Genomic DNA, 11,811 nt, shown 5'->3' on the forward strand with positions numbered 1-11,811 from the left:
ATCCAGCGAGGGACAACCCCGTGAGGCACTTATGATAAGTGCGGAACAAGTGGCCAAGATGCTTGAGGAAGCCCTGGCTAAACAACAGGAGACCTTCAGGTAATGCAGATGGCCATGCAGAACATGAGAGAAATGCATGACCAACAAATCCAAGCATTGACAAACCAGCAAGGCGAGCCAAGTCGTCGTAACCAGGTTAATCAGGAAGATGAGGATCGTAACACCAATGATCCTCCCGTCAACGCAGGGGGTGGTAATGAGAATGCTGGCGAAGAAACCAGCGAAAACTTGAAGATCAAAAATCTCGAGAGCAAAATCAATACGTTGATTTCCGCTCAAGAGATGAAGAAAACAGGCATTCCTTGTCCATACCCAAGAGAATGGGAATCGATCACATATCCGGCGAAGTTCAATCTAATTAACTTCACGCCGTTTAATGGGATGGGTTCACCTACTTAGCATTTGATTTACTTCAAATCACCCCTGGGGGTTATCTCTGGTAATGAGCCTCTGATGGTACAGTCCTTCGTTGGCACTCTTCGTGGAGCCGCCTTCGATTGGTATCACCGCCTCAAGCCAGGAAGTGTGAATAGCTGGGACGACATGGAAACTAAGTTCCTCGCTAATTTCTTCGATGACGACACCGAGATATCCATCAAAACGTTGCTCGACGAGAAACAAAAGGATGGGGAATTAGTGGACACCTTCGTCAAGAGGTTCTGAAACAAGGCGATGAACTGCCGGGACCCGATCACTGAGGAGTTTATTCTCCAGACTTGCCACAACAACCTCGCACTGGACGTGTTGGAAGCAATGGGGACAGGACCGTCCAAAACCTGGAAGGATTTGAAGGTCCGAGGAGAGCAAGCCGAGCGGTTTCTCAGGAGGAAGAAGGCGGAAAGAGGCCAACAGGCGACGAATGCTCTGCAACAGAATTTCGTCCCACGGGGGAAAGGTAAGGCACATGCTAATGCAGTTGATGCTAATCAAACTTTCCAATTGCAACATCAGCAACAAGCACCACAACAATCTCGAGGGCAATGGCAACAACAGCCTCAGAAGCAGAAATCTTCGGAGCCGAGGTTTCCTAAAGTGTACTCCTTCAAAGATGACGAAGTTCCTGGCATCTTTAAGTACCTGTTGGAGAATAACAAAATCCAGCTGCCAGCGATCGTGGAACAAGAAGGGGCTAGCAAAGTGACGGATCCGAAGTATTGCGCATACCATAGAGCGGTCCATCACCCTACCAAGTCGTGCTACCACCTCAAGGACAAGATCCAGGTGCTAATTGATGTAGGCGTCATAACCCCAAAGCCGTCCAAGAATGTCGGAGTGAACGCAGTGTCAATCAGCTTTGGATCGGTGCCCACAACATGGTTCAAACCAGAGTGCATCACCAAAGTAGGAATGAAGACAGTGAACGATGACCCACATGGACAGCGCCAAAAAAGACTTGTGCCACACACAGCCCCAAACGGCGAAATCCTCTGGGTTCATCCCGATCTCATTGAAGACGAACAGTGGGTGATTTCCTCGAGAAGAAATGGTAAAGGCAAGTCCTACAATGCTAAATCCGCAATCTTCGAGGAGGATGGCGATGAAGCTCCTACTTTCCCGCTCTCCGAAGAAGAACAAGAAGTCTTCACCACTAGAAGCGGAAATGAGTATCACTACAATTATCCACCACCTAGTGAGCAGGGGGTGAATAAACGGGGACCAACCAAAACTCTCACGGAGATGGGGGTGAGTACAAGTCCTACACCGGGCGAAGAGGCTCGACGGCAGCCGGTGAATAAACCGAAAGAGAAGAATTGTCCAAGGAAACCAGGGAGGCCTTGCAAGAAGCTTTGGCCAATTCAGAGGTGTTTCTGACTCAAATCAAGCCGGTGCCTGAAGAGCCAGAACCGCTGAGTCAATAATGCAACATAGCAACTAAGAACCTTCCCTGCATTACTTTCACCAAAGAGGATATGCAGACGAAGAATTTGAACCACGATCGACCGTTATACTTCATCGGGTACATTGGCTCCAGCAAAGTCAACCGAATCCAAGTAGATCCGGGTTCTGCTGTGAGTATTATGCCGCTTCGCTTGATGCATTTCCTCGGCATTCCAGTCAGCAAGTTGGCATCCACATTATCTATGGATTCAACACTAGCGGGTCAAGACCCTTGGGTAAGATCCGGGTAAAGTGTCAAATGGGGGATTTGAAGACAGAAGTCACATGTTATGTGATCGATGCCGAAACTTCATATAACTTACTATTGGGTCGGCCTTGGATCCATAGTAACGTTATAATTCCCTCAACTCTCCATCAGTATTTGAAATATGTCGACACTGATAATAAAGTTAGGACGGTGGTCGCGGATAAGCAACCATTTAAAGGGTATGAGAATTATTTCACTGATTCTCTCCTTTATGGTAATGAATCCGACACTGAATCATCGGCCCATGGCACGGACAGCGGAGAAGAAGCTGATACCGAGGCCGGATTTGATTACAATGGAGGTTATGTTTTAAACGACATTGTACCCTTTGTAATCAACCTTGACGATGAACAAACGTCAGAGGGCAGTTGTAACTGGCAACTTGCCAATAATGAAATAAATAACGATTTAGAGTACTCACTGTCTCTTGATGATGTAATAAAAGGACTGTATGATAATCCCGATTTGTATATGCCGCTTCGATCATCCTATATAACAAAGGAACACCTCCAGCATTCTTTCGGAACAACCATGGTCATCCCGAACAAAATAAGAGGCGCAAAAGAAGTGATTTACGGTAAAGGAAAAATCTCTCCATTACCAGATCATTTCTTAAGGGAAGATGAGGATGATGACAAACCTGGTCGGCATTTATCTAAGTATAGTCCGGAAGCGCGCAAGCTCATGGAAAAGCAGGGATATGATTTCACACTCGGAGAAGGTGTATACTTCGATCGAGGTCCTTGTATTCCAGCCAAAGCAGCATATGTATCAAAAGGGAAACCGGACAATTATTATAAATACAGACGAGATTTAAGGTATGAATCTTCTTCAGAAGACGAATGTTGCTGGTTAATCAATGACCAATCATCAGGGCAATACAAAGATGGGTACCCGTCAGATTCTCCGGAATGGGATTCTGATACAAGTCTGGGGGAAGCATTCAAGGTCCTAATGGCGAACATGGCTACAACTGATCCGTCCACAATGGAGGACGACGATCAAATGCCAACATGGGAAGACCCATGGGTTCATCACCTGAACATGCAGTATGGTGATAGGTTCGAACAGAGAGAACCCCCCACTGAAGATAAAATAGTCCAAGTTAACATGGGTGACGAGGCCAACCCAAAGCCTATATTCATCAGCGATAGTCTTCCCCCAAATGAGAAGGAGGAATTAATCGCTCTCATCAGGGAATATATTGACGTCTTCGCATGGAACTATGAGGATATGCCAGGACTCGACCCCAATGTGGCAATGCACCGCCTCGATATCAAGTCGGGTGTCAAACTTGTCAAACAACAGCAAAGACGGTTTCGTCCACAGATTAAGGAAGCCATTGAGGCAGAGGTTAAAAAATTGATTGATTCAGAATTTATCCGAGAGGAGCAACATCCAGATTGGCTAGCCAATATCGTTCCAGTCATGAAGAAGAACGGTAAAATCAGGATTTGCATCGACTTCAGGGACCTGAATGCGGCATGTCCATTATCGACAATACATGCGGATTTGAGAGAATGTCTTTTATGGATGGTTTTTCAGGATATAACCAAATCAAGATGCACCCAGATGACGAGAAGCATACAGCGTTCAGAACGCCCCTCGGTGTCTTTTGCTACACAGTGATGCCTTTCGGTCTAAAGAACGCAGGCGTCACATACCAGCGAGCAATGACCAAGATTTTCCAAGAACATCTCAGGAAAACAGTTGAATGCTACGTTGATGATTTGGTTGTAAAAAGCCGCAACAAAGAAGATCACATCAAGGACTTGAAGACGATGTTCGATCTCATGAGGAGTCATCAATTGAAGATGAACCCCACTAAATCCTTCCTTGGAATGTCCAGCGGAAAATTCCTTGGATTCGTCGTCACCACTAAAGGTATACATATCGATCCTGATAAGGTGAAGGCAATACATGAACTACAACCTCCTAGAAATCTAAGAGAGCTCAGAGGATTGCAAGGGCGGTTAGCTTACATCCGGCGGTTCATCTCAAATCTTTCTGGGAAGTGCCAATCATTCTCAAAATTAAACAAGAAAGGGGTGTCATTTATTTAGGACGACGCCTGCCAAAAAGTATTCGAAGATATCAAAACATATCTGACGAATCCTCATGTTCTCGTCGCACCAAAATCAGGTAGACCGTTCTTGATTTATATCAAGGCGATGAACCACTCGATAAGTGCTTTATTAGCACAAGACGATGATAATGGTCACGAACAGGCAGTCTATTACCTAAGTCGGACCTTGATAGGTGCCGAGTCTCGATATCCAATGATCGAGAAAGAATGCCTCGCATTGGTATTCGCAATGCAAAAGATGCGACATTATTTAGTTGGTCAGACGATCTACGTCATTTCTAACGTTAATCCAGTGCGGGTATTTATGACGCAACCGGCCTCTATGAATTGGCGGTTAGCGAAATGGGCCCTTCTCTTGTCCCAATATGATTTACACTTCAAACAGCAGAAGTCGATCAAAGGACAAGCGATTTGTGATCTTTTGGCGGCAAACCCGACAACGGATACGGTAGAAGTATATGATGACTTGCCGGATGAAACCCACGAGGTTAACACTACATCACACCAACAAGTATGGCAATTATACTTCGATGGTGCTTCGAGAGCAGTTAATAGGGCAATCACCCCCGGATGTCCCAAAGTCTCCTCTGGAGTTGGAGTGGTCTTAATTTCCCCGGGAAAGCATGTGATGCCTCGGGCTTATTCGCTAACTAGTCCGTGTTCCAATAACGTGGCCGAGTACAACGCGCTTCTCATTGGACTCAGTTTTGCCAAAGAGCTGGGGGTCGAATATCTCGAAGCTTTTGGGGATTCTCAACTGATAGTTAACCAAGTCCGTGGAGAGTATGAGGTCAGGAACCAAGACCTGATCCCGTAATCCCTCGTCTCCAGAACGCTTATGTGGATGCACTGGCAGCACTAGCAGTATCACTTGCGCAGCCTCCTGAAACTGAACTATTAGTCACAGTAAGGACGCATCAACTCTGCATACCCATATACGAGATGGATATTGAAGAGGAAGATGATGGAAACATAAACGCCAAGGAGGTGAATTCAACTTAAATTGGGTCTGAGTCCCAAGATTGGCGTTTTCCTATCATTGACTACGTCCAATATGGTATTTTGCCAGAGGATGTAAAAGAAAGGGAATCAATCCGCCGAAGAGCACCAAGATTCTTCTACAATACTGAGACCCATACGTTATACCGTAGAGGGTACGATGGTTTATTACTCCGATGTCTTTCGAACAAAGAAGCAGAAGAAGTCCTTAAGGAAGCACACGAAGAAGAATGTGGCGCGCATCAGCCCGGTCCTAAACTGTATGATCGCATCAGGAGAATGGGATATTTTTGGCCAACGATGGTTCGTGATGCAATCGAATACGCCCGAGAGTGTCATGCTTGTCAGGTACATGCAAATTATATGCACCAACCACCAGAGCATTTACACATGTCAACCATGTCTTGGCCGTTCGAGACATGGGGTATGGACATTGTCGGTCCTATTTTTCCCCCTTCAGTCAAAGGTGATCGATTCATTCTCGCAATCACGGATTACTTTTCAAAGTGGGCTGAAGCGATTCCACTTAGAGAAGTGAAGACGAACAACGTCATCAATTTCATCAAACATCATGTCATATACCGACACGGCGTGCCAAGACGGATCATTCATGACAACGGTCAACAATTCATAAGCAACTCCTTCGTCAGGTTTTGTGACAAGTTTAAAATTGCAGATGTTTCGTCAACAGCTTATTACCCTGCTGCGAATGGGTTAGCTGAGGCGTTTAACAAGACGATTATTAAAATCCTGTCAAAGCTCGTGAAGACCAATAAACGAGACTAGGACGATAAACTTGGTGAAGCACTCTAGGCTTATCGCACCACCATACGCACACCTACGGGAGCTACCCCATATTCGTTGGTATACGGATGTGAAGCTGTGCTACCATTGGAAATCCAAATTCCATCCCTTCGGGTCGCCCTCACGACTGAGATGACGACAGAAGAACAACATCAAAAACGTCTCGAAGAACTCGAGAGGTTGGATGAAAAGCGCTTGGAAGCTCAACAACAAATTGAGTTTTATCAAGCCCGAATATCTAGGGCTTTTAACAAAAGAGTCCGATAGAGAAGCTTCAAGGAAGGAGATCTGGTCCTCACTGCTCGCCGACCGATAATCCTCAACTCCAAGAAGAAAGGTAAATTTGAACCCAAATGGGAAGGACCGTTTGTGATAGACACAGTCTACTCAAACGGCGCATATCGCCTAATTACTCCAGAGGGCGCCAGGCAATTAATGCTAATAAATGGGAAGTTCCTGAAAAAGTACTATCCCTAGTACATTCAGGATAACTCATTTACCGGGAAGTTCCTTGAAGAATATTATACTTAATATTCTAAAGGATAACCAAAAATCATTTTCAACACCAAAATCCCTCACTGATCAATTTCAATTGACAGTGGGTCCACCAAAAATATTTTTCTGGCCCTCTTGACTCTTTCCATGAACAAGAGGTCCACTTTCAGTTCAGAGTCCCCTTTCGATAAACGAAAGAACTCCCTCCTTTTTCTCTTTGGTTAAGCCTTCTCATGGTCATAACCTAAGTTGAAATTTCATTTCGATAAACGAAAAAACTCATCTTTAGATAACCAATCCTATAAAAGGTAGGTTTATCTAGATTTTCCAGATTCTCGGAGTGGAGATCCCACTTCTAGTTTCTTTTGCGCTGGAAATAGAATATAAAATTCTTCCTTTCCAGAATCAAGGAATAGAATATAAAATTCTTCCTTCCTTGTCTGTTGGGTTCGCCTTCACCCTAAAAGAAGACCGGGAAATAGAATATAAAATTCTTCCTTTCCCGCACCAACCTTTTCTAAGAATCTATCAATCTAGGATTCATCCTAGGAAGTTTATCCCGAATCCTAAGCAGGGATAAGTCTGCGCCTAACACGCGCCGCTGCCGGTTTAGTCTTTTCCCGTAGAAAAAGACACCAGAGTTCGATTCTGGGGTATTCTATCCTGAAACCTAAGCAAGGATAAGTCTGCGCTTAACCCGCGCTGCTGGTTAGTTCTTAACCGTTAAAAAGAATATCCGTTCACATATTCAACATTGTGGCAGGTTGTTATTAATAACACCGAAATCCATGCCTTACATGCATGGGGAATTTCATCCTGAATCCTAAGAAAGGATATACCGACGCCTAACACGCGTCGCCGGTTTAGTCTTTCTCCGTAGAAAAAGACACCAGAGTTCGATTCTGGGGTATTTTATCCCAAAGCCTAAGTAGGGATAAGTCAGCGTCTAAAACACGTTGCTGGGTAGCCTATTCCCATAACAATGGCAAAGTCTACATATTCGAAGTTGTAGCATCAAGTCTAAGGGAGTTCATTCCTTTAGCACAACGTCACATGCGGAACGGATTTAGACAATCCGCATGCTAGCCCGACTCAAACGGTAGTCGGTAAAGGCTAATCAAACCCGTTGAAGGCTGGGGGTTAGCCAAAAATCCTAAAGTCAACACCTAACACGTGTCGCCGGGTAGCCTATTCCCGTAACAATGGCGAAGTCTATGTATTCGACATCATAGCACGAAGTCTAAGGGAGTTCATTCCCTTAGCACAACGTTACATGCGGAACGGATTCCGACAATCCGCATGCTAGCCCGACTCAAACGGTAGTCGGTAAAGGCTCAAACGGTAGTCGGTAAAGGCTCATCAAACCCGTTGATGGCTGAGGGTTTGCCAAAAATCCTATAAATACGAGAGTCACTGACGCATCAGCTTCATTAGTTGGTCTCGTGACTTGAGCATCCAATGACATTCGAAACCCTAGGGTCAACGCCGGTCAACGCGTAACCCTAGGTCAACGCTAGTCAACACGTTGCGATCAAAAAGTCAACGTACGACGTTCAAAACCCTAAGGTCAACGCCAGACAACGCGTAACCCTAGGTCAACGTCAGTCAACGTGTTGCGATCAAAAAGTTAACGTACGATGTTCAAAACCCTAAAGGTCAATGCCGGACAACGCGTAACCCTAGGTCAACGCCAGTCAACGCGTTGCGATTAAAAAGTCAACGTACGACGTTCAAAACCCTAAGGTCAACGCCGGACAACGCGTAACCCTAGGTCAACGCCAGTCAACGCGTTGCGATCAAAAGTCAACGTACGACGTTCGAAACCCTAGGGTCCAACACGTAACCCTAGGTCAACGCCTATCAATGCGTTGCAATGAAAGAATCAATACTCCGAAAAGTATACGAGTATAAACTGCTTCTTAATACTCCGAAAAGTATACGAGTATAAACCGCTTCTTAATACTCCGAAAAGTATACGAGTATAAACCGCTTCTTAATACTCCGAAAAGTATACGAGTATAAACTGCTTCTTAATACTCCGAAAAGTATACGAGTATAAACTGCTTCTTAATACTCCGAAAAGTATACGAGTATAAACTGCTTCTTAATACTCCGAAAAGTATACGAGTATAAACTGCTTCTTAATACTCCAATAAGGTATACGAGTATAAACTATTCCCTATTGTTGGTTGAGAAGTTCCTGGAGAATATTTTCATTCTTAAGGATAACTCAACAACACTACGCCGGACAACGCGTCGCAAAATAAAGACTCAACGCCAACAATCGATGGTCAGCAAACACGAGCTAAAGATCAGAAAATTAGGAATCGACTTCAAATTCGAAATTCCGACAACGGTCAGACAATAAATGCAGCACCGGAACTCTTACAGACATTCGACAAAACAAAAGCCATTCCAAGGCCCCGTTACACCGACTGAAGGTTAGGACAATCATATCCAAAGTATTCCAGACTCTTCTATAAAAGAATGAGGCTGAAATACTTTGGAGGGGGTATCTGTAGGTGTATAAAACTGCCTATAGGTCCCTAAACACAGCTCGGTACGGTGATTCCACAAACTGACGAACCATCGGGTGATGTATCTAAACACGAGCGTCAGTCCACAACATCGAAGCCAAGTGACACGCAACGAAGCGGATTAACGAGGCGACGAGGTTAACGAATCGCACGCAAGCAACAGAATGCATCCATTCGCGTGCGGAATCAAGCTAATGATTCGGGCATGGCTCACTTGTGAAAGGTTAGAACTTTTGACGGCGAAGCTCTGCTGGATTGAAGGCTCAAAACTTAAAAAGATTGAAGCTTTGGAACTTTGAAGACTTGCTCTTTCAGATCCGGTGCTCGGCGATCGTCCACGTCAGAAAAGGCAGGAGTTCGAGAGGGATCGGATCTGAGATCTACGTGATTATACTCCGGATCAAAGCTTGGCCTTTGATCCCGAGAGGGCGATTATTTCATTGGTGAATTAATCCCCCCCAGCTATTATTTCCTTCGCGAAATAATACCCGTTATATCGTGTAGATCCGACCGGATCTAGATCACGCGGTAGTCCACGGATAAACCCCGGCGCAGGCGAAGAACCCACCAAAGCGAGTGACCGCAAAACAGGAGCTCGCGATTTGTTCGACAAATAAGGAAAGTTGTAATTTTTTATTTCTTTTTTGATCTCGTTGTAACCGGATCTTATAAAAAGACGGGATCTTTTGTAATCGAAAAACAGTTACTTGAGAGAACAATGAAATCAATGAAGAAAGCGACAATTTTTCCCGCGAACAGAACCGAGCAAGAATGAAGATGATAACAAACTTGTCTGGATCCTTAAGATACTCCACTCAGTCTGCGATAAGGTGTATTCTTCGGATTTTGTCTGGGTCCTTGAGATACTCCATTCGATCTGCGATGAGATATATTCTTCGGATTTTGTCTAGATCCTTAAGATACTTCACTCGATCTGCGATGAGATATATTCTTTGGATTTTGTTTGGATCCTTAAGATACTCCACTCGATCTGTGATGAGGTATATTCTTCAGATTTCGTCAGGATCATTAAGATACTCCACTCGATCTCCGATGAGGTGTATTGTTCAGATTTTGTATGGATCCTTCAGATACTCCACTCAATCTTGCGATGAGGTGTATTCTTTGGATTTTGTCTGGATCCTTAAGATACTTCACTTGATCTACGATGAGGTGTATTCTTTGGATTTTGTATGGATCCTTCAGATACTCCACTCAATATGTGATGAGGTGTATTCAGTTATCCAGAAAATTCTTGTAGGTATTGATGAACACTTAACGTGTGGCTGCAGGCATAATAACGAAGCTATCGTAGAAATTCCAACTGCAAACTTGTCAACGAGGTATTCTTCAGTGAAGTTGAGCATCTTTTGGCTTTGTTAATCTTAGTGAGAATGTTAAGCCCTTCGGAAGAATGAGTTGTTTGACAGATCGAACTCGATGATTTCAATCATCACTGACTGTAACCTATCTGTACTCCTCCAAAAGGCTGTAAAGTTGTTTGTCATCAACAAGTTTCTTCTCAGCCTTGGTCACCTTGATGACACATTAGCCTCTCTTTATTTATTTGAAGCTATGTCAGCGTCTTGGTCGTCGAGATGTTCCTTTAGTAGTGTTTAAAAACGTAAGTGAACTCTGCGCTTGAGAATTGAAAATACAGGAAGAATCGTAATGTAGAAGTGAACCCTGTGTTCAGAAGTTCAACCAACACTAACACGAGGATCATGTTTGTGCGGGATTCTAGCCTAGAATCTCATCCCGATTAGACAGCTCACAGCTATCTATAAATAGACTGTTGGGGTCAAATCAAGAGTCACTCGACTCTTCGCCATTTTTCTCAGAATTTTCAACGAAGATTTTTGTTTTCATCTTCGACAAACACTGTTCATCTTCACCACCCAACGAAATCAATGGCGCCCAGGAAGAAGACCGTCTCTCGACCCATCAAGCCCGTAGTTGCCACAGCTCAGAGTTCGCTACCATCTACCGTCTTCGCCGGTCGGCGGTGCTGTGACTCAGGCAGGTGTGCTGCCACCTCAGTTTCCCTTAATCGATGGTAAGTGTGACCTTTGTAGCTGTAAAACTTGCTACAGTGAATTCTAAACTTTGAATCAATGAGGAAACTCATTTCAATAACGTAGGGCTGAGACTCTATCGTTTGGAATTTTGAAGCGTAGGGGGTTTCGACCACCACGCTTAAAATTCCACTAATGCGATGTTCGATCTCTGTGTTTAATTTTTCCAACGTAGGATTTGACTTCCATGTTCGATTTTTCCAATGCAAGATTCGACCTCCGTGTTTGATTTTTCCGACACAGGATTTGACCTCCGCGTTCGATTTTTCCAACGCAGGATTCGACCTCCATGTTTGATTTTTCTGACACAGGATTCGACCTCCGCGTTCGATTTTTCGGACATAGGATTCAAACTCCACGTTCGATTTGGCTTTGTACTTTGACTAATTATTTTCTTTGCTTTTGTAGTGAGTCACACCAATGAACCTCTTCCTTTTATCCATCATTTCGAGCACGAATGTGGCATAGATTGAAACATAACATTCAATCTACGCCAAGAACTTCCTATTTTTCGTATTACTGAGAAGGACCGTGTGGAGACGATCACCCAGGTTTCTTCTGAGACTCTTCGAATACTGGTTACGGATGTTAAATTTGAAAGTCTAAGCC

The sequence above is a fragment of the Asparagus officinalis genome, chromosome 3 (assembly GCF_001876935.1).
Source record: "Asparagus officinalis chromosome 3, Aspof.V1, whole genome shotgun sequence".
Taxonomy (NCBI): Eukaryota; Viridiplantae; Streptophyta; class Magnoliopsida; order Asparagales; family Asparagaceae; genus Asparagus; species Asparagus officinalis.